This window comes from Sander vitreus, chromosome 17 (assembly GCF_031162955.1).
Source record: "Sander vitreus isolate 19-12246 chromosome 17, sanVit1, whole genome shotgun sequence".
NCBI classification, from domain to species: Eukaryota; Metazoa; Chordata; class Actinopteri; order Perciformes; family Percidae; genus Sander; species Sander vitreus.
In genome coordinates this window covers 23670432-23695637 of record NC_135871.1, presented here as the reverse complement: position 1 = coordinate 23695637, position 25206 = coordinate 23670432, and the positions used below count along the sequence as shown (strand labels likewise).

The 25206-nt window shown below is 38.2% G+C and overlaps 1 long non-coding RNA gene across 2 annotated transcripts in view; it reads right to left on the bottom strand.

Moving 5' to 3' along the window:
• LOC144532364 (uncharacterized) overlaps positions 1-25206 on the bottom strand; it is a 91106-nt gene that overhangs the window by 20090 nt on the left and 45810 nt on the right. For both annotated transcript variants that reach the window (XR_013503339.1, XR_013503338.1), the window contains exon 3: positions 3422-3533. This is a non-coding gene — a long non-coding RNA (uncharacterized LOC144532364). The remainder of the gene's footprint in view (positions 1-3421; positions 3534-25206) is intronic.

Here is a 25206-nt window from a genome sequence, read left to right as displayed (position 1 = left end):
GCATGGTTTGTGTTGAAATAAGTAGTTGGTTGGGTTAGAAAACAATCATGTTTGGGTTCCAATTACAAAATCATGAAGAGGTGGCAGCTGTCTCCCGTGGCAAACTCCCACTTTTTCTGTCACATCCAACCACCCTCCCCCGATTCCGATTTCTGATTTTTCATTGAGTTTTACCTGCCGATACCGATTTTAGCCGATTCCGATTTCATTTTTTCTAACCACTTTACAGCACACACAAATATTTATTTTCTATCTTTTCTTTAATAGAACATTTTACATTTTGGAAAGAACACAGACAATTTTTTGAACAGATAATTGATCGCTATAAAATAGAACTATATAAATTACTCCTGGTGTGGGAAATACACACACATCTAAAGTGCAATGTTATGGAAGAACCATTTCCTTCTTTTCACATCCAATATCCAACAAAAACAATGTGCTATATTTAGCAAACTAAACTTCTGTATGAAAACAGGGAAAACAGGTACTGCATTTGTAGAAAAGACCGTCTATAAGCAGTGATTGTTAGAGTGCATGTCGGAGAATAGCACGGACACGCGCTTCACACCGCGAGCGGGCACGTGCGCCACCCGGCGGAAAAGTGAGAGAAAGAAAAAAAGAGACTCGCTATCCGAGGGATAACTAGCCAGTGGCGATTGCGTGTGTGTGTGTGTGTGCATCCTTGAGAACTGTAAGTCGTATAACTTAAGTTGTCAGTTCATTGTTAGCTGGTGATTTTGTTGTTTGTGTTCTTGTTAGCTAGGTTGCACGTGGCTATTGATTCGATATAGGCTAATGGCGATTGTTGAACACCCTTGCTCACGTTTGTATTTTATGTGCATTATTTACATGCTACAGTAGTTATACTGCATTAAGATAATGTAATTATTAGTGGGTTTATTGTTATTATTTGCTGCTAGCCTATATATAATTTCTATGCATTGTGTATGGTAGCCTTTACAATGTTATTTATTTACAGCATTTGGCTGCCATAAAATCGGCATATGTCAGACTGACCAGCCGGTCACCGGTCATGGCCGATCACGTGAAAATCGGCCAATTCCGGTCACCAGCCGGTCAATCGGTGCATCTCTATTGGTTAATGTATGAGTATTTAAAATATCGCTTATTTGTTTTCTCTGTGACCAAGACCTGTAACCATAGAAAATCAAAGTTTACTGGTTGAGAACATTGTGTGACTAACCAGGCTAACGAAAACCTTTTAATAAAGCACATTGTATAAACTTAAAAATACATAAAGGTCAAGGTAGACACAAAATTGATTAAGCCAGTATTGTTGAGCAATAAGATAAAAAAAAAATGAAAAGCAATAACTGATTCAGTGGCTTTGTACCAATAATTCTCTAACATTTGACATGTTGTCCTTGCAAGTGTTCCAACAAACGGACAGACAAAACATAAGCTGCTGTAGTTAAACGCACGAGCAACTTGCTAACACATAAATAACTGTGATGAAAGTGTAAACATGTTGTGACTGGTCAAATCAGAGAACTCCAGATACTGGAGGTTACTGTGATAACACTGAACTCCGACTGAGGTAAGTTCTCAGTTATATAATAAGAAATTAGGTTCATGCAACACATTTATTTGCCTTTATTGTACAAACAGGCCATCTGTACTGCTGGCAACCCTCATATTATAATCAATCAATATGTAACCTTGATAAAAGTTCTAGTTTTACTTGCTTAATGCAGTGTCAGTCCAACCTCTTTCTAAATGCTTCGTCAGCTGCTGTTATCAGTTGCTTTATAGTTCTTGGCATCGCCACTGTTGCCATGCAGTCTCTCTCTCTCTGTGATGTATAAAGCAACAAACACCGGTTACATACACCCATTCACACACATAGTGACGTATGAGCTTCTGGTGTTGACACCAGCATTTTTGCCCTCTCTGACGCCATGACATTTATATTATTGATCATTTGGACTTTGTGATGAATGGATGGACTCCACTTTAGCTAATTAATCTGAGCCGCTGTAGCTGCACTCACTTTCAGTCAACCAGTGTTAGAGTCGACTGGAAGGCTAAAATGTAAAAGGTAGACCACGGAGGATAGCTGAAGAGGAGAGAGAGGAGGGAGGATGTGGCATAAGATTTGGGCTATGTTAGGTGTTAATGAAAAGCCTACAATTTTCGTCAGACTCCCCTTGCCAATAGGGAACTTAAGCTTTTTTTTAAAGATTATTTTTGGGGGGCTTTTCCCTTTATTACATAGAGACAGTGGATACGCATGAAAGGGGGAGAGAGATGTGGGATGACACGCAGCAAAGGGCAGCAGGTCGGATTCGAACCCGCGCCGCTGCAGTACTCAGCCAAAATGGGGTGAACGCTCTTACTGGGTAAGCTAGAGGCCACCCCAACTGCCAGACGTCTTTGACAAAAACAGTATCTTTAGCTCCCAGAACATGGGAGTTGCTGGTCTACGCTGCCTCGATCAGTTAGTTATTAGTTTGTGCTATTGTGTGGTTTTGGTGTTTAAAAAGGGTTAATTTGGATTGAAATATTCAAAATATAGCGTACATTAAAACTGATTAAAAAAAATTTGTGGCTAACAATTGTTTTGCTGCTGCCAGCCACATTAGTAAAAGGATTACATTTACATGGCACTTTTCTAGTCTAAGCAACCACTCAAAGCATTCACACACACACACACACACACATTCATACACTGGTGGCTATCGAACTATAGACTTCCCGTTGGTAAACAATCGCTCTACCTGCAAAGCCACAGCCGCCTTAATTACAATATATTGCTTAGCTTCTGTGTCGGTAAATGGGGGATGTGCCGACCGCCATTTACTTTAGCTAATACACTATGGATGAGTACTTCATACAACCCCACTTAAAAATTATATCTTTTTAAGCTTGATTTTAACTCTGAATTGGTTGCCCCTGAGTCATTTTAGAATTCAGCCAAATTTGTGTCAGATCCATTTAACTTGCAGTGTGAGGGAGGGATGTATGGTATTTTACACTCAGGGAACCACACGCTGCACGTCTTTAAGCAACAGCACCACCCTGCTCTAACCTGCATACAGGAACAAAGAGACTGTGTCAGAGGATTCTTTCATACCCTAAATGTTTTTTACAATACAGGTTTTCCAGATTAAAACAATGACTAAGTGCCACACACTTGACAGGACAATTAAAATATGTACTGATAAAACAAAGATTAACCACAAAAAGAAAACTTGGGCAAAGCTGTTGCTGGAGAAATGACAGCACTCAGGGTTGGAGCCTTTTTCTGAGAGCTGTAGAAATGAGCAGGCAACAGCAGACATAAGGTAATGTAGGCTTGTGAACCACATTCACTGCAGGTCAGGGACTCTCCATGTTTTGGTCGTTTAGGAACTTTTCAATAGGTCCCCATCACTGTCACTTAAATGTTAACTCCTACCCGATGAGCTTTGCTGAGGTGGTTTCCCCATCAGTTGTCAGGATGGGTAAATGTGGTGGAAACCAGCCTAATAGTCCTGTGGTGAGACGTTGCTCAATCCTGCGCCTTAGCCCTGTAAAACAAACAGAAATCATTTTAACAAATCATTTAGCCTTTGAGTACTAAACTGCATTTTTAAAACAAGCAAATACTTATTTTCACGGAGTGTACCCATTTGCCTCGTGTTTTGAAAAGGTAACACTTGTTATTATTTAAATCACGTATTATCTTACCCTATTTGTATTTTGTCATTTTGTTTTTATGGGGAAAAGTACAGATGGAAATTTTGAAAGGAAAGACTGGTTTTTCGATGCAGCCAGCTAGTTAAATGATGTTCTTACATTAACTTGGCGTCACAGGTTTAAAAAGCAAAATGCAATCAAAGCCCTGCATTAGCATTGTTCAGTGTTACACAGTTCTGTCTTATGTCTGGCATTGATAAGAAGCATTTACTGTGCTCTCCCCTTACATACACCCATTGACAAGTGTAAGGCTTCAAAAAAAATGTTGCCCAAGTTCTCATTTTGATATTATAATTTTCTTTGACACAATATGATACCACACTCCTTTCAGCTGACTCATAAACATGTATGACTGGAGCAAAGCTTGTGTGGAGGTAAACGACATTTGGCACGATCTTATTGAGAAATAACCATTTCCGTTCAGAAAGAGCTGCATGCTGTACAGCCCAATATGAACATTTTTTTCACAGTAAACTGGATTGAACCCGTTTCCACTGAAATCAATGGTGTCATGTACTGAAACCACCAAAAGATGCTGGATGACTAAATTTTGTTTCATAATTGAGTGAAATATACATTTCAAATACAGGTTTTCTACATCATCGGTATATCCAATTATATACATTATTAAATTAAAAGTTTTCAACCAAAGCCACACAATTCTTAAAATTTGTAATTTCAATAACAACAAATGTTTGGAGAATTGTATTTTATTTAAAAAAACAATACACATCAAAAATTGTGTCCGATTATCTTTTTCCATCCAAGAATTACGTGCAGTAATTCCTGACTTAATAGATAACATGTCTCTCTCAGATTGTTAAGTAATCCTGTAATAAAACAATTGTTCGGATCGGGAAAAAAATACATCTGGATCTGCACGACATGACTTACTCTATGGCATCACTTTCTTTGAAAACTGCTAACAGGGGCATTAAAGATATCCTAACTATTGGGACTGAAAACCAAAGATTTCTCTGGCCAAGGTCAAACTTTATGCTGTGAAATTTGTAACAATGTAAGTTTTCACAGAATTCCCCCTCTTCAGTCCAGAAAAACAAATTTTAACCCCGTAACTTTTCTACATTTTTCAAGGCCACGGGAACCCTAGTTTTAGAGTCTGGGACATTTTTTGTGATGTTTCTCACACTTAAGCTCACTCACCACTCGCATGGGTTAATGTATTGTTTGACACATGAGGCCATGTCTGAAAAGACATCCCACACACAGCAGACAGATACAAAAGGGGCCTTTTGTGTGGGCAGCATTTGACTAAACATGAAGGCTGTTTGTGCACATGTGTGTGTGTGTGTGTGTGTGTGTGTGTGTGTGTGTGTGTGTGTGTGTGTGTGTGTGTGTGTGTGTGTGTGTGTGAGAGAGAGAGAGAGAGAGAAAGATTATTATAATTATGAATTGTGGTATCTTTAATGTCCCCTTATAACAGAAACTCAAATCAAAGTCATATGGCGTCAGATACTACAGAATCATTCAAAAGATCAATATTTAGAATATTGGAAAAAATCTAACAAAAACACAAAGTAGACCAAATTGTTATTTGAGAATATAAACTGGCGGGGTATCTGCTGTCAGAGATCTGAAGCAGAGACAGATCCTGACTAAATACAGGCTCACTGTCCACCAACTGGCTGTAGAGACAGACTCAGACAGACATGGCTGCCCAGAGAGGAGCGTATATGTGCTCACTGCTCAACAGGGGAGGTAGAAACAGAGATACACTTCCTGCTCCACTGTGAAAAATTCTATTCACTAAGAGCTTTACACTTTGGAATAATAGCCAAAAAAATGGCAAATTTTCCAATGTTAACATCAGAAAAGAACCTGGTAATTCTCCTAGGAAAAGGGACAGCAGCTCCACTGGCAGCTAAATATGTATCTGCCTGCCACAACCTGAGGGACTCACCACTATAAGATCCCAACATTACAGACTGGTTTAGTATCGTACAGTAATTATATTGTACAAAACTGTTAAGTATTATATTGTGTTATGTAATTGTTTTGTAATGTTGTGTGTTGTATAACGATCAGTGCAGTATAGAATATATGTGACACCTACAGTATCTATTTAATAAGTGATATGTACTATATATTAGGGCTGCATGATATTTTTTTTCATCGTCTACATCGCGATGTGCGCATGCGCGATAGTCACATCGCAGGACGTTGCGATGTTGACACTACAACTTCTTTGCTGCTTGATAAAAAAAGTAAACTTTCACCGTTCTCCTTTTCCATGATTGTTACCCTTATATATATGTCAATGTTGTTACCGGCCGACCCTTCCTCTTTAAGACAGGTGGTCATGTGACGTAACGTTAGTCCGACGGGAGGGGGAGGGGGGGTTGTTATGAGAAGTGAGGCTCTCCCGTGTGTAGAAAAGTACCGCAAGCTGCAGCTGCCGCTGACACAGTGATGCACATGCTTTTCCGTGGGTAGTGAAGCTACGGTAGTCAGTGTTTTATGTTCGCTGCAAAGACAAACTAAATCACCTGATTAATGCAGCGTAATCACGACATATCCCGGCCATTTTTCATCGCAGAAAGCTGCTACCAGCCAGGCTAAAGCTAACATGGTTAGCCTAAAGAAACAAGGCGTCTGTCCCAACTAATGTTATGGTTCGGAGCTGCGACGCTGGAAACGTAACACTAATCTACAACAGCAGTCTGTTTCTGATATAACGTCATTTACACTGATTTAAGTGCTCTTGGATACACAGTTTGTTGAAGAGTGTGACATGCAGGCTCTGCATGCAGAGCAAACCAACAATCATGATCAATTTTAATCAATTCATCAAACAACCCAAAGCAGGCACCGCTAGTCGACCACAACCTGAAATTTAGAGGAAGCAACATGCGTGCATTATTAATATCATTCACTTTAGCCTGGATTGATATTATATGAATGCAATGGTGTCATGTCAGTCAACCAGTGTATTTCTTCCTAATTTCCCTCTCCAAAATCACTTCAGAAGAGTAGTCACAGCCTTACTTGCTTTGGTTTTTGTAAAGCATTAAAGTTCAACAAAGACTGGTTCACATAAGAATTTCCTTTTTCATTTTTATTTTCTTTGTAGATGCACTCCCCTAAAAATTTGTCTTTTTTTCATATCACAATATATATCGCAGGGGAAAAAAATATCGCAATGTAAGTTTTTTCCAATATCGTGCAGGCCTACTATATATGCATTTTCTGTAAACTGCTTTGGCAACAATATGTTTTCTTTGTTCATGCCAATAAAGAAAATTAAATTGAGAGAGAGAGAGAGAGAGAGAGAGAGAGAGAGAGTATACTGGATGGGGCTGGTCAACTTTTAATCTGTGTCATCTATTTATTAGGATATAAGGATATTTATTCAAATTCATTTCAGTGTTATTTATATCCTTTTTAAATCTTTGTTTTTCTTTTGTCTCCAGCATGAACCTTGATTATTACACGATTTTTCTTTTTCTCCGAGGATTTCTAATATAAAATATTGAATTATTGACGCTGCAGTAAAGTGCCTTATTGTAATAATTAAAACTTTGGCCATCATCCTTGCCATTCTGCCTTGCATCTTTATCACTATCATAGAATTGCACTGGAGCTTCACAGGTTCTTCGATACCACTAATCCTAATTTTTCATTCATTATACTTCATTATCATACTGAATCTTTATGTGTTGTTCACATGACCTGTTCCCACTGTCTCACTGTCTATGAAGTTCTCTATACATTTTGGTCCTGGAAAAACAAACTTACTGAAGTGTACTGTATTAAACCAGGCTTGCATTTCAAGTTTTTTCTTCTTTTTTTTGTCTCATTCTTCCTCTCTCTCAGTTTCTTCTTCCCATGCTGTTGTGAACAGAGTAGACAGTCAACTGATGCAACAACAACTCTGCCTGGAGGTCACTGTCTGCATCCACACGCACTGTCATCATAGCTGCTGTATCCTACTGAGGACCTCACATTTCAATAACCTAAATCTGAATTGTTATAAAACACATCATTATCCTTAATTAGCCCACAGCCCAAACCTCCTATACCAAATGTAATGGTAACAATGAAAACATAATTGCACAAATTGTGCAAATACATTTATGTAACGTTTTTGTAGGCGTATGTCTCAAACTTAACAGGGGGTAGATGCAACAACACAAAAACAAATAGAATATAACCAGTGTGTGGATAGTTACTTGAGAAATGTACTCATAAAAGTAATCACATTAATTCACTAATAACTCAGCAGAAAAATAAATTTGTTACTTGTTACTTTACTTTTGTTATTCAGTACAACTTCGTCAAAGGTTTCTTTAAAGCCTCACACACCCACACGTTACATCATATAGAAATAGAAAACGAGACAATTGTGGTTTAACAAGCACACACAACATACAAATACGAGTCTCTTTTGTTAGGGGCTACATGCCCAGCACCAGGCTGTAATACATCCTCCCATCATACTCCCCCTGGTTAAACTGTGAACAAACCAACCCCGCATTGTGTCAAAGTAATGGAGCTTTAATGGGATTAGTAAATGTAATCTAATAGAACGGAAATGATTAGTCAATGTTTTATATAGCTGTAAACTGAATATCTTTCAGATTTGAACTGTTGGTCAGACAAAACAAGACATTTGAAGATGTCACCTTGGGGTTTAGTTTACAGGCATTTTTTCACTACTGTCTGACATTTATTAGAATAAAAGATATATCAATTAATAGGGTAAATAATAATAGATTAATCAATAAAGAAAAAAAAGTAAACTGCCCAACCCATGTAGCGCAATGTAGGCCTAATATAAATATTTGTGCCTACGTTGAGTAGGCTTCTCCTGTCACAGATTTTGGGTTTGGATGAGACCAACCAGTAAATTTCAGCATCCCAAATCCATTGAACTGAGCCTGACTGTAAATGCAGCAGAAAAAAACTGTAGTTAGACATCAGAAGTGAGCCAACATTATGGTTCCTCTTAAAAATAATAATATCTGCTTTAATAAACCTTTTGTGGTGTTCATTGGGAAACTGTCTGAGGCTCTCCTATGATCACCATCTGAGGAAGCGTCAAAGTTCGTCAAAGTCTTTTCTCCGATCTTTCACAAATATACCTTTTAAAACGTAACACTAATTTCCGTCCTGTTGAACCTGTTTAGGCACAAAAACACTCACGACATGTGGAGCCAGAGCACTGCGTTATTCTAACTATTATTTCATTGAGCAATGAACCAGTCGCGTATCACATCACTGGCAGGCGTCTTGTTTTTTTTTTTTTAGCAACACCCATTTTATCCATTATGCAGTCCAATAATCCTCTCTCTACAACATACTGGTGAAAAAGCATAAAGGTTCTACTGAGCATAAAAACACTCAAATGACTTTCAAGAAGCTATCTCAGAGGGAGAGTGAAATGAGCTCAGGGGCTCAACTACTAACAATAAATATCCATCTCAAACTGATTAAGAATAGTTGGATTATTAGGATTTATATTAGATAGACTGAATAAAATGAATCCAAGTATTACGGATATTTGTGTCAAATGCAATGCAGAAAAATGCACCTTATTTCACTGCCAAGATACAAAAGTTCTGGAATGAAATTATAAAAATGTATTTCTCAAATTATTTTAAATACAGTCCCCGATTGCCCTAAACTACTACAAAACTATTCTTAATCCCTGCAGTGCCCCGATACGTCCTGCTATGCCCTGCAGTGCCCTACTACACCCTGCAGTGCCCTGCTACACCCTGGTACACCCTATAACGCCCTGCAGTGCCCTGCTACGTCCTGCTATGCCCTGCAACGTCCTGCTATTCCCTGCAGTGCCCTGCTACACCCTGTAACGCCCTGCAGTGCCCTGCTACGCCATGAACTACTACAACTACTATTTCTAGTCATAATTCCATTATCTTTATTGTAACTAGTATTGCCACTGTTCATCACACCCCCAACCGGCACCTGGGTCTGTCCGAGGTTTCTCCTTAAAACAAAGTTTTCCTCACCACCCGAGGTTTCTCCCTAAAAGGGAGTTTTTCCTCGTCACTGTCGCACTAAATGCTTGCTTTGGGGGAATTAATGGAATTGTTGGGTCTTTGTAAATTATAGAGTGTGGTTTAGACCTACTCTATCTGTAAAGTGTCTTGAGAGAACTCTTGTTATGATTTGATACTATAAATAAAATTGAATTGAATTGAATTAATTTGTACCCAGAGAGGATTGTACATTAAACAGCAAATAGAAGAAAATGACTGATTTATATAAATTGCTAGAAAAATGCCTGATCTCGCTTTGCTGGAAGGGTGTAAAAGGTTCTTCTGATGGTCACTGGCTTACAGTAAAGAGTTGTCGGCATGCCTTGTCCTTAAAAAATGTACATACACAATGACAAAGAAATCAGGCAAACGTCGGAGGATGGAGGATTGTGAACTTGGGGAAACTTTTGACACTTGAAGGTGATATATCCATCAGGAATGCCGGTGTAACTGTGTAAATGTCACAATGCTATCTTATCCGGTAACTCTTTTATGTAATGTTATAACCTTGTTTGTGTGTTTTTGTTTCATCCTTAGGGAGGGTGGTTTTACTTTAGTGTGACTATTGTTTGTCTTGTTACAATGCATCTTTGTGAATTGTCTGTGAATTAAACAAATCAACAAATACATGTTTATATAAAAAAAAGAATGCAGTCCAATAAAACAATAACGCAAACCACAGCATCACAAATGACCATACAACCCCTCTGACACAGCTCCGACACAAACCAGCATAAAAGCTTTACAAGGGAAGGGTATATCACAGACATGCATTGGATTTCAAAATAACGGCGTTCCGGTAGCTGTGTCCATCCCACTTGGTGTCAATATGAGCTCCTGTTATATTGTGTCAATGTTAACGAGAGATATACTGTACATTACTCCAAAGGGTTGAAAATGACACATAACTCACACATTGTTCACCTATGTACCCTCTTCCATTGTCATTTTCAGAAGTCAGCATGACTCAGGTGCATATGAAGCACGGGCCAGGACGTGATTAGCATAGCTAAGCTAAAAAAAGATTGCTAGAATGGTTCTGTCCAAAGGTATATAATCCCAAATAGTCCCACACATAACCCCCAATAAAACCACAACTTGACGTTTTAGTCTCATCTAATACAAAACAAGGATGAAGGGACAAAGTGTTAAGCTTTGTTGTCCTTGTTTTTAGCTGTAGGTCTATGTCTATTTCTGTGTATGTACTTTGAGAGCAAACAAAAAGCCGGAGTCAAATTCCCTGTATGTGTTCACACTTACTTGGCCATTAAAGCTGATTCTGATTCTAAGAGAAAGTTTTAATATCATACGTGGCAATTCTACACAATAATGTAAAATGTTGCACTGAAAAGTAAGTGTGTGTTGTTCCAGATAAGACATGTGCTGAAGAGGACACATCCTTTTCAACAGTAAACTGAGGCTGAGCGAGCAGAGAAGCCTCCAGTAAAAATAGCATGTTGACTGGTAAACAAAGCGGCTTCAAAAAGGAAGTGAGAGGTTTAATATCAGTGAGTAGATGAGGCGGCAGAGCACAGGGAAAATCCAGAATCAATGTGTTTCAATTCTCAGTACATGGCCCACTGTAGCATATTTACATTTAGCTGAGGTTCATATACAGGTCCCTGGTAATGTCTGCAATAACAGAGTGATTCCTAGAACAGCAATCCATGATGAGCCACTGTGACTAAGCTAAGTATGTGACTAATATTCCTGGGAACCTGCAGGGTTCAACTAGCCAGGCTTCGCCCTCCTACGTACTTCCGCTGAATTTTCATTTTCCTTCAGTACTCCATCTGGGTTTGCGGTATATTCTTGGGTTTTCTCCGGCCAAATATTTGGCGGTCCAATCAGCGAACAGAGGAAGTGGCTGAGAACGATGACGTTGAGGACGTGCGCTAGAAAGATGCGAGCGAAGCCATTCGGTCTGTTGTGGCAACGCTGCCAATATCCAGAAGTTAAAGCCCAAGCAAGTTTTGTTGGTGGCCATGATGTTGTGGCCCTCCTCCCCACGGGGTTCGGGAAAAGTTTGATTTTCCAGCTCGCTCCGTTAGTGGTGAAGGAGTTGGCTAAGGCTAACGCTAGCAATGCTAATGCTAAATATAAGCCGATAGTTGTTGTCGGTCTCCCCTCTTGTTGCACATGCGCAGTGTTGGGGAGTAACGGAATACATGTACCGCCGTTACGTATTCAGAATACAAATTATGAGTAACTGTATTCCGTTATAGTTACAATTTAAATAGTTGGTATTTAGAATACAGTTACATTGTTGAAATCAATGGATTACATGACGATACTTCTCTGTGTCACGAGTTTATTCACTCTCTGAATAAATTAAGGCAACTCCATGCATTTCCCAGAAGCCCCAATATGAAAACAAAAAAATTAGCTATTTGCGTGATCACTGATAGAGGTAGAGATGGAGCCGGACAGAGCCAGGGCAGGAACGCGTTTCTATCTTGGAAATTCAAACAGCATTTCACATTAAAGAGAGAACAGGGAGAACAAAATATAACTGTGCAGTGCAGCCTCTGCTTGCCAGCAACCAACCTCCTTTCAATTCCTCCACCTCCAACCTGAAGAAGCATCTTAAAGTAAGTTATTTTTTTAATTAGCCAAGGGTAGTCGTCTGCTGTAGTTTTACTGGTCACCTTGCTATTTTATAGTTGACATGCGACTTTACATTCTCCTACGTGCTGACTTACTAGCCCCGTTTGACATGCTAGCTAACGTTAGCTGGCATGTCAAACTGCTGGCATGTCAAACAGCTGACTGCGGTTAGATTTTTGTAGTTCGGGACTACAAATACAAAAATCTATTTGCTTGTTCAGGTACACATTCAGCCAGTTGGAACAGAAGAACACACCAGAATAGGCCTGTTTAGTAAGCTGTGATGTGATACCTACACTTATGAAATGCAATTCAAAGTGGAAGTAATCCAAGTATTCAGAATACGTTACTCAGATTGAGTAACGTAACGGAATACGTTACAAATTCCATTTTTGGGCATGTATTCTCTATTCTGTAACGGAATACGTTTTGAAAGTGTTCTTCTCAACACTGCACATGCGCATGACATACCTCACGACCAAACGTTAGCGATTGGTTATGGCAGATCCAGAGTGGCTCTGGGCAGATCCAATAGTATTAAACTTCAACAGAGTACCCGCCTTCAAGGAAGTTAACACTTGTCAATGGAGAGTGGCCAGACTCTCTGTACAAATGAAATGTACAAGAGTCTGGTAGGACCAGGCTACATAAAATCACATACAAGTCAGAGCGCTGATTTTTTTCTATACACTCTTAATGTCTTTGTTTACACTTCGATGTGCTGCCCACATTATTAGCATCCCTAAACGTTGGACGCTCGCACATAGTCACAGGAAAAGGAAATTAGTTCACAGACAAAATATTATAGTCTCTGTTTTAATAGCCCACTCACATTCTCTAAGATAACTTTAGGTTAAATTGTGTGCCACTGGTTTTTATTATCTCTCACTTGATAATACATCCACAAATGTTAACTTATAGTATAGAATAGTCAAAGTGGAATCAACAGAGGCTGAAGTATCTTAACTTTTAATCCTGTATGTGTCAACCTAAAATAACACTGGATCCTTCATGTCCCATAATGCAACTGAGACCCTTCCGTTAAAAAATGCGTCACCATGTCTGTCCTTATATCAACACACCCATTTAAAAAAAAATACCAACGCACAGTCCTCTTGAGCCATACTTGATGCAAGCTTTTCCTAGTACCACTTCAAAGCAGTATTGAGAACAATGTGTATCCCACAATTCAACACGATAAACTGCATCCCACCAGTCCAGTTGTTGGCGGTAATGTGCCTATAGACACAGAAGCCATTATACAACTATGTTCTACTTCTAATGACTAGATGTTTGTAAATTGGTGGAATTCCCTTTTAATCAGATGAAAAATAACATATTTGCAAACAACAGAGATTTATTTTTCTCCATCTGCAGTTAACTTAGCAAGCTAGTGCTAGACTGAACAGCCTATAAAACTCAAGTGGTCCCAGTAGATGGCTACTAGTAAGATTTTGGTTTCATACTCGTGAAAACTTATGTTTGCAAACCGACGAAGTTTGTTGGACTAAAACAGGTATTACTATTACTGTGAATTTACTATAACTGTTGGCAGTGTGCAATTTGTGCATTAAAAATACTTGTGTGTGTTTAATAAAGTAAGCTGAATTGTAGTCACGTTTATGAAACAGAACTATTAATACTTGAATAAAAAAGTGTTCCGAAAAAACATAAAGCTAATGAAGGTGCTAGGTGTAAGCTTCATTTAGTTTTAATTGATAATTGGGGCTTGATTGAAGCACTTAACAGTACATGGACATGCGCTGTACAGTATTTGCCCTCGTGATCAGCTAGAAAATAACAGCCGCTGAAATAAAATGCCTCATCGGCAGTGAGTCCTTCCCAACAGTCTGTCTACTCTATTCATATAATGCTCTGTTTGTGTATTTACACATGTAGCAAGGCCCGGCATAACACACAATCATGGCGAAATGCGCATTTACTGTAAAATGAGGATGTTCGAGTGAGACACTGGGTTTGGATTCCTGTTCTCTTCTTACCTACTGTATGTTAAAAAATAATTAACAGATATTCAAACCAACTACATTTATTATAAAATGTCATCATTTTGGCTCTAGTTCTTAGGAGTCAGCAGTTTAAACCGGGTCAGGTTTAGAGCTACAGAGACTGGAGCTTGTCTATATGATATGTGAAAAGTCAGCTCAGCACATATGAAGTGTATTTCATTTCAATGCTGAGAAACAAGAACATAGAATTGATAGATTGTACAGAATAATACTCACAGAAATAAGCAGTATGCTTTAAAATGTGTACTGTATTATACATTACAACTCCAATTATAGAAATCCAAATAGTATTGGATATCAAACCTCAAACAGAAGTACAGTAATGCATCATTTTCTGTAGCGGACTTCTGAAACATGTTATCAATCCAAACTCATGTATATAAGTAATTTTCATAAAAGTAGGAAAAGGAGTATCCAGTGCTAAGTGTAGTTTTTTGTGTGTGTTTTAGTGGAACAGAGGACCAAAGGTCCCCAACCAGAACAACCATATATATTAACTAACTATCAAAGAGCATAAATGAAATTTAAATAATATAAAAGTCAACAAAATGCTTGTAAAAGCTAAAAACAAAGCTGTGTCTCTTAGTTCTTGAAAAGTTTACTTCTGGGAGATGTGAGGCTTTTACTTCACATCAACAGAGCATCAAATCTGTCTTACAGTATGAAACAGCGTCTCTACGTGCTGCAGCAATGTTAGTGATTAAACAAAGAATGAAATCTTGTGATGTGCCTCAAACGATAAACGTTCTCTGATTTGAATGTGTAAATGTCAGCCGGGAGGGACATTGAGCAGCAAGAAGAGGGAACAAGCTCTTTCACACATCCACGTGCATGCAAATACATACATATAGAGTGACGCAGTGCTGTACACTAGGCCATTCGTATATATAGCTACGAAAAGGAATTCAGTGTAATTTGTATGTATTCCTGAAAATAAATACATCTGCTGTACTGTACACACACACAAGCTATATGTTAGCACATGACATCTGGTGACAACGTCTGTAAACAAAGATGTATACACGCAGATGGGTGACAAAGGAAAAAGCAACATGAAGTTCAGTAATAAGGTGTTGGGCCACCACAAACTTCCAGAACAGTTTCAATGATGCTCATAATAGATTCTACAAATCAATGAAACTCAACTGAAGAGATCGTCAATGATCTTCCAAAAGCTATTCTGTCATTTGGTGGTTGGATGATGGTGGTCAGTAGGTCCTCTTATAGAGGTGTTAAATTGAGTAGAGATCTGGTGATTGTGAAAGTCACAACATATGATTTACATAATTGTCATACTCAATAAAACATTCAAAGACCCTGCATGCCCTGTATGGAAGAATCTGCCATTTTGCAAATGCATTACCTAATTAATTTGTCACCCATCTGTATCTGCGGATAAACAATAACACACACTCATAGAACCACATGCACAGCCAGAAATGAGAGCACACACACACACACACACAAATGCATTTATGCATACATATAACATTATTATTATTATTATTATTAGTAGTAGTAGTAGTAGTAGTAGTAGCAGTAGTAGTAGTAATATTATTATTATTATTATTATTGTAAAAAAAACTGCATATACAAATGCACCCAAATCTACACACACACACACACACACACACACACACACACACACACCGTTCATATGGACAAGACAAATTACACATGTAAACACACACTGATGTATATGTACATAAACACACAGAGTTGAACACGTCAGCAACAAAATTAATTCACACACACATACACAAGTACATACTATATGTCCACACACACACAGTAGTATAGTAGTATAAGTGGTAATTTTACATATGCACACCAACTGTACACACACACATATACATATGGACAACGAAATACACGTTATATGCATGCATGCACAGACTCAAACAAATATTTACTGTTGTGCATACCCACTACTCAATACATACAACTGTGTAAACACACACACACACACACACACACACACAGAACAAGTTAGCAAGGTGATTAGTCAGTAAACAGTCGCTATTGGCACAAAGTGATGCCACCCACGGATTCTGAGCACACACCACTGTCTGACTGAAACCATAAACATGTTTATATTTACTCATTGTGTCCTTTTAGATCAGGAAGACTGAACATTCAGTGTCTGACATTTAATAGCTTAAACTAACCACTAAATGCACACATTTTTCAAAGAACTCCCTGAAGAGATTGATTAGTGTCGAATCAGCAACAAGGTCTCATCGGCAGAGTCAAATATAAAATACAGTATCTACTGTTTTGGTTTTTATAATTTCCAGAAACAAATTGTAATACTGTAGGAAACATTTAACCGATCAAATGGGTTATAGGAAAAAGAACAAAGAAAAGTAAGTCATAATAATTATAAAGCTCTTTAAAAATGTCCCTAAATTGAATTTTAACATAATGATTAAAATGTTAAGCTGCATTTGAGTCATCAGCACAAACAAATGCATCAACACACGTACAGTCAAATCGATAATAAGAGACCAAAACTTCCTCAACAAAACATTCAAAATCATGAATTAAAGTGTAACTACAATAATCACAAGTGGGTCATCAATGAAAATAAATATTGTCAACATCGTACATATGGGACGCGCGCTGTGTGATATTGTGTGTCTCATTTTGAAACTGCTCATCTCAGTCATAAACAAGGAAGCACGTATCAAACACACAGGCACATATGGCAGGAGATGTGAAATAGAAAATATAAATATGCAGACACTCAAGAAATCAAATTGAGTCAAATTGTGAATTTAGAAGACTGTATGATCCTGCTTAATTATCACTCTTTGCACCCAACATCAGGATTTTTTTTTACTTTGAACTTGTTGACAGCAGTGAAGAAACACAGCACCCTAATAATATTCAGCCACCCTCATTTCATTCTTTTTTTTCTTTTCTTCTTCTTTAACATGCATTTGTTGTTGCTGAAAAGGTTAAAAGATTTTTTTTTTTTTTCCAGTCGAAACTGAGTGGGTTGTCAGAGAACCGAACATTTCACAAGGCAAATTTCCCCTGGTGCTCTGGTAATATTATCACTCCAAAGCATCATAGTTTCAGAATGACTTATGGATTTATTTATAAGAAGAAAACAAGTCTGACACCAATTAACACAAAATACAGTCACAGGTTAGAGCTTATATATAAGTTTTAGCAGCATATTTTGAAACCAACATACATCTTGAAAAACAAATTTGACACAAACAAATGTCATTGTTAGTGTGTCAGTATCTGCTTCACTTTCAATATGATCAATCATTTCATAAATAAAATGACAGTTGTCGAGTGCGGCAAAGCTCATATTGTAGAATTTATATTATTTAATTTAGTTAAAGCTGTTAAATTAAATTAAAAAACGATGAAATAAGTCACACCACATTTACAAAATGTAAATGCCAAAGTGAAAATACATAGTGCCATAAATATTTTTTTAAATACTAAAAATGTTTCAGCACATTAAGCTTTAGTTCGAAAGTAATATCACTCTGAAGCACACTTTCAGAAGTGTAGATTGTACCTAAAAAAGAAAATAACGGTTTGCCAACATTTAACACCACTCCACCCACTACTCAAGAGTTTATATGTCACCTTTAAAGGATCATCGATCAAAGTAATTTTCATTCTGATTCAGAGTTTCACTATTACTGGTAGTTTTATTTATTGAAAAACACAAACCCAAAGCAAACAAACCACACTTTGTGCACACGTCAAGGTTCAAATAATTACTTAGCATTCTTTTTTACAGCAACATCAACAGTTAAACTTTGTTGTTCACAATTGAGGGGCCTGTGACAAAACACCAACCAGCCGACTACAATTTTTTAGAGTGCGACTAAAACAATAAACCCAAAGTCAAATCAGAACTAAGGTGGACAATTTTTCCCCAGACAGCAGAGCATGAGTTTGTCTCTGTGGGACGTAAACAGCCGTGCTGGAGACAATTGTCCCACCGACCTATTTCAGAAAATACACCCGAAAAACATGACATAATCCAGCATGACTGTGTCGCCTAAAAATATGAAGGAAAGTCAGATAAGCTTTACTCTGCGTCTTTTACTATCAAAATTAGTCAGAGAGCAAAGGAGAAAACGTTCAGGCTTGGCTTTGATGCGATCAAGCGCGGTGTGCCTTTCAAAAAGTGAAAAGGAAGCTGAGAGGATGAGAGAACGGTGGGTAGAGGAGCTGAAATCTGCTTTTTCTCTTTCTCTGCCACTGACAGTTTTAAGTTAAAAGAGGGGAGAAAATGAAAGACAGAAGGGCAAGAAAGAAGCCAGAAAAGACAGAAGGAAGGAATTAATAGCAAAATTTTAAAAAATTACACGACATAGAGCATTTAGAAATCTATTCATTTCTGCATTTAAATAAATAAAAAAAGACCTTAAAAACAGTTTGAGAGTATTAGCTCCAATTTACTGTTTTTTTTATTTTTGTATTACCAATATTTTAGGTAGAAAGACAGGTAGAAAGACAATGTAAAATGAAAGTAAAAAATAAGAGTGAAGTTAAATTCTGAAACAGGTAAAACTACATTGAAAAGAAATGTGGGAGGCTTTTGATAAAAAAAAAAAAAAGGTTTGTCATAAATTCTGCATTATATTCACAAGTCATCGTTCATATTTCACTATGAAGCATTAGTTTCTAAAACGTGGGTTCAGTCTGAATCATGTCACCTTTAATGCACCACAGATCAAAGTAGTTCTCTTTTTGATTCAGTTTCACTGCAGAGGAATAGAAAAATCTACTCTTCTCTCTTTTGTGTGCTTCTGAATGTTTTGAAGCAGAAACAACAAGATCCATGGGAAAGAGAGTCATGAAAAAAAAAGAGAGAGAGAGAGAGAGAGAGAGAGAGAGAAAAAAAAGACACGGTAGTGGTGCGTGTAGACCTGCTGAAAATAACTGCTCAGTTGACAGAGAAATGTGGGAGGCGGTACAGAGACAAAACAAAAGTCCGTAGGAGAGATGTGGCCTACAAACAGTCACCATTTTGAAGTGAGATGTGAAAACGACACCACCATCTGTTGAAAGTGTTGAAGTGGTAAAGAGACAACCAATTATAAGTAGGCCTCACACACCTCCACACTAACTGAATATATCGCAAGATAACTATGAATATATATTTGAGACCTTCTGGTTCGTTGGCTGCATTGTTTTCCAAATGGTTATATAAGTCAACTCATGCAGTAAATGTGTTCATAGTGATCTGAGTGAGCTCTGAATCATGTGGAATTAAGGACTACATCCAGTGGTTTGAACCTTACTCATTGTGACTAATAACACCTCCAGCCTGAGCGCTGCTGGCGTACAAGAAGATGACATAAAGTCGAGTTTGGAAAAACTGTGGAGAAAGTGAATTAGTAATCCTAACCCCCACCTCAAAAACTACCATCAAGGCACTTAACCCCAAATCATGTGCTCTGTATGTGACACTCTGGCAACTGACACAATGCAATGTGTGTGTAAATAACAGTCAAGCGTGGTGTTGCTAAAACTCTGGCAACTTTACCAGGATGAATCTTTTGTGTGTAGCGTCCTTAGCATTTAAACTACATTCAGTTATAAGGGGCTGTACTCTACTTGTGCATTCGTTACCGATACACAACGCACTTACATGCACAGAGAAGCTCGGGTTGTAACACACACACACACAGAGTGTGACTTCATTCGCTGCTCAGGATGCCATTACTCCACTATATCTTTACATAGGAAATTGTTGTTTACTGAATACCGAGTCCCTCTTTAAAGGAGACATATCATGAAAAACTCTTTTTCAGTGCTTGTGCACATACATGTTTATGGGTATATGGAGTGCCCACAAACTGTGAATTAAGACAACCCAGTTTTTTTTTTTTTTTTTTTTTTTTTTTTTTTTGGGGGGGGGTTCAACAAGCCATTCATATTTGGCTCCCCTTTAATGTCACATGCAGGTTAATTAGAATATACCGCCCCCTAAATATCTAAGTATCTTCCCCTATGGCGTAGTCTAGATCCACGACGTTCCACTTCCAGGATTGCTCCGTTGCCACCAGAAATTCCACCGGATTTCACTCTTTTTCGGCCGGATGTCCGGTACCTTCTGCTTTCTTTGTGTTGAAATTTTAAACTGGTTAACTGCTCCTCAGATCTCTGCAGGGTAAATCCAGACAGCTAGCTAGACTATCTGTCCAATCTGAGTTTTCTGTTGCACGACCAGAGAGCAAAGGAGAAAAACGTTCAGGCTTGGCTTTGATGCGATCAAGCGCGGTGTGCCTTTCAAAAAGTGAAAAGGAAGCTGAGAGGATGAGAGAACGGTGGGTAGAGGAGCTGAAATCTGCTTTTTCTCTTTCTCTGCCACTGACAGTTTTAAGTTAAAAGAGGGGAGAAAATGAAAGACAGAAGGGCAAGAAAGAAGCCAGAAAAGACAGAAGGAAGGAATCAATAGCAAAATTTTAAAAAAATTACACGAGATAGAGCATTTAGAAATCTATTCATTTCTGCATTTAAATAAATAAAAAAAGACCTTAAAAACAGTTTGAGAGTATTAGCTCCAATTTACTGTTTTTTTTATTTTTGTATTACCAATATTTTAGGTAGAAAGACAGGTAGAAAGACAATGTAAAATGAAAGTAAAAAATAAGAGTGAAGTTAAATTCTGAAACAGGTAAAACTACATTGAAAAGAAATGTGGGAGGCTTTTGATAGGTTTGTCATAAATTCTGCATTATATTCACAAGTCATCGTTCATATTTCACTATGAAGCATTAGTTTCTAAAACGTGGGTTCAGTCTGAATCATGTCACCTTTAATGCACCACAGATCAAAGTAGTTCTCTTTTTGATTCAGTTTCACTGCAGAGGAATAGAAAAATCTACTCTTCTCTCTTTTGTGTGCTTCTGAATGTTTTGAAGCAGAAACAACAAGATCCATGGGAAAGAGAGTCATGAAAAAAAAGGAGAGAGAGAGAGAGAGAGAGAGAGAGAGAGAGAGAGAGAAAGAAAAAAAGACACGGTAGTGGTGCGTGTAGACCTGCTGAAAATAACTGCTCAGTTGACAGAGAAATGTGGGAGGCGGTACAGAGACAAAACAAAAGTCCGTAGGAGAGATGTGGCCTACAAACAGTCACCATTTTGAAGTGAGATGTGAAAACGACACCACCATCTGTTGAAAGTGTTGAAGTGGTAAAGAGACAACCAATTATAAGTAGGCCTCACACACCTCCACACTAACTGAATATATCGCAAGATAACTATGAATATATATTTGAGACCTTCTGGTTCGTTGGCTGCATTGTTTTCCAAATGGTTATATAAGTCAACTCATGCAGTAAATGTGTTCATAGTGATCTGAGTGAGCTCTGAATCATGTGGAATTAAGGACTACATCCAGTGGTTTGAACCTTACTCATTGTGACTAATAACACCTCCAGCCTGAGCGCTGCTGGCGTACAAGAAGATGACATAAAGTCGAGTTTGGAAAAACTGTGGAGAAAGTGAATTAGTAATCCTAACCCCCCACCTCAAAAACTACCATCAAGGCACTTAACCCCCAAATCATGTGCTCTGTATGTGACACTCTGGCAACTGACACAATGCAATGTGTGTAAATAACAGTCAAGCGTGGTGTTGCTAAAACTCTGGCAACTTTACCAGGATGAATCTTTTGTGTGTAGCGTCCTTAGCATTTAAACTACATTCAGTTATAAGGGGCTGTACTCTACTTGTGCATTCGTTACCGATACACAACGCACTTACATGCACAGAGAAGCTCGGGTTGTAACACACACACACAGAGTGTGACTTCATTCGCTGCTCAGGATGCCATTACTCCACTATATCTTTACATAGGAAATTGTTGTTTACTGAATACCGAGTCCCTCTTTAAAGGAGACATATCATGAAAAACTCTTTTTCAGTGCTTGTGCACATACATGTTTATGGGTATATGGAGTGCCCACAAACTGTGAATTAAGACAACCCAGTTTTTTTTTTTTTTTTTGTTGTGGGGGGGGTTCAACAAGCCATTCATATTTGGCTCCCCTTTAATGTCACATGCAGGTTAATTAGAATATACCGCCCCCTAAATATCTAAGTATCTTCCCCTATGGCGTAGTCTAGATCCACGACGTTCCACTTCCAGGATTGCTCCGTTGCCACCAGAAATTCCACCGGATTTCACTCTTTTTCGGCCGGATGTCCGGTACCTTCTGCTTTCTTTGTGTTGAAATTTTAAACTGGTTAACTGCTCCTCAGATCTCTGCAGGGTAAATCCAGACAGCTAGCTAGACTATCTGTCCAATCTGAGTTTTCTGTTGCACGACTAAAACAACTTTGGAACGTACACGTGTTCACCAAAACAAGTTCCTTCCCGAGGCTATTTTGCAGCAGCACCGGGCCTGCTGCCGGTGCTAAGCACCGCCCAAGACGATTGTGATTGGTTTAAAGAAATGCCAATAAACCAGAGCACGTTTTACTCCCATCCCGGAATGCTGTGTGGACTAGCCAGACCCTCCTCCGCAGCGCTGTGGAGGAAGGTCTGGCAAAGCGAGACTACTCACGGCTTAAAGGACAATTCTGGCACAAAATGAACCTAGGGGTTCATAACACATGTCGACCATTCTCTGTGATTTGTAGCATAATGAGGGTCCCTACATGTAAACATGCATTGAGAACGACGAATGCCGTGCAACATGAGCTGAACTGTCACTTGAAATCTCCCATCTGCACAGTGTTTGTCATTCAACTGGTCGTGACGGTTTTCCCAAGATGGCGCCCGCCTGTATACGTGAACAGTACTGTATTTCTAAACTTACAGTTTACACTTTTTTTTTTTTAAACTGTCTGTACACTTACAAAGTTCTCAATGCTTCGGTTTACATTACGTTTACGTACTTCGGAGTACTAGTAACTATTGAAAGATTATTATACAGGGAATTGTGAATGAGTATATAGGCCTTTTTCACAGCAGATGTTGGCAACACTTCAAGTCCCTGTATTTGTTATAAACAGTATAGAAACGATAAGTGGTTTATAATACACCAATGTAGTTGTAACCAGATATAAGTGTTTATAAATGTATTTGTCAAAAGGTACTGTACAAACACTTATAAATGTCCTTATGGCTGTGTAAAACTACATTATAGTGTGTAATAAACCAGTTCTTGGTGGGTCAGTGTCACAGATATCTACTCAAGTATTGGAGCGTCACTTACGGTGGAGACAGGGGGATCTTCTCAGGGGAAGTCAATGAGAGGAAGTCAACAAGAGTTTGTGAAACTACTACTGAGTGAGTAAAGATGCTTAAAATCATTTCACGGTACATTCTGGTCATTTTGAGGGATGCTGAACTTCCAGTATATTGCAGTGGTGTTCATATTAGGACTTATTGAACATACACATGTTCATTAAATTAATCTAACCACTGCATAACCCAACCCTAACCTCTCTCTTCTCTCAGTGGGACAGGTAAACATCATCAGGTGTTTACTGTATGATGGACCCCTTAATGATGCAAAACAAGCTGCAGTTTGGCCTTCGTTCTCTCAAACCTCCAATAAGTCTGGAGTCAGAGCATTAACAAAACCTGCCTTTCTAAACAGCATGTTGATCCGATTTTTGTCTTTTCCTAAAGAGCTGCATCGATTAGTTGATCAGCTCAAAATTAGTCGTGAATTTGCTGCTTTTCCTTCTCTTAACATGAAATTAAATGTAATATTTTTGGACAAAACAAGACATTTGATGATGTCACATTGGGCTCAGGGAAAAGCTGTTTTTTTAGGTGTGTCTTACAGAATAAACAACTGCTGTAATTGAGAAACTAATCAGATGAATTGATTATTTGAAACAATTATTAGGTTCAGCCCTTGTTTTCTTTTCAGAAGGACTCCAAGGCAGGGCTCTGATGAAGTCAAATACTATTTTGAAATATATAATAATTAAAAGGCGCTATATAACTTTTTTTTTACTATTATATTAATAATAAATCCTCTTCATCCCCTGAGGAAATAATGCCACAATGAGCTCCCTCATAATATTAGGAGTCTGACAATATTTAAGATGTTGTTCAAATACAGGCTTTGTTTGCTGACACCAGAGAAAAGTCAGCAGTTTTGTCTTTTTAATTAGAGGCCAGAAAGTGCTCCCAGAAAATCAACTGCTTGGTCTCACTGATATTCAAGTTTCACTGAAATCACAGAAACAGATAGTCAACACTTGGGTTCAGTTGGACTGAGAACGAATCAAAGAAGGTGACAACACTGACCCACAGTCAGTGTGAATATGGGTCATAACACTGTTTTCTTTGTGGCAAACCTTTCTTTGTAACCTCATTTTAAAGTGCTGGCTGAGGTCTAAAAAAAATAGACAGTCCATGATTCCAGCAATTGTGTAAGCCATTTGTTTACCTGCTAAAATATGTGGTTGTATTGCATTAAAATGCCATAAAATGAAATAATCCAAGTGAAACTACCTGCTGTTTCCAAGTGCAATGAAGCTTATAGGTCAGTGCACCACCAACTCCTACTTTATTCCTTTATGCAAAGTGTGAAGGATTTAGAAACAATGAGGCATGTCTGCTAAAATGTACTTAGGTTACACTGAGGTACAAAGCACTTCATTATGTGAGATGATGCAGATGTAAAAGTCTTATGGGATATTTAGGGATTGGCTGCACTTGGTTAACAGTAGGGAAAGATCATGGTCTTGTTTAATACAGAAAATGTCTGCAGTGACTTCAGACACAAGTTTTAACAAAAACCATTATCTTTCCCCAACCTTAACCTACAACAGATGGGAATCTGGATGTAAACCCAAAAAAATGAATGCTGACAGTGACACACTAAACTAAGATGG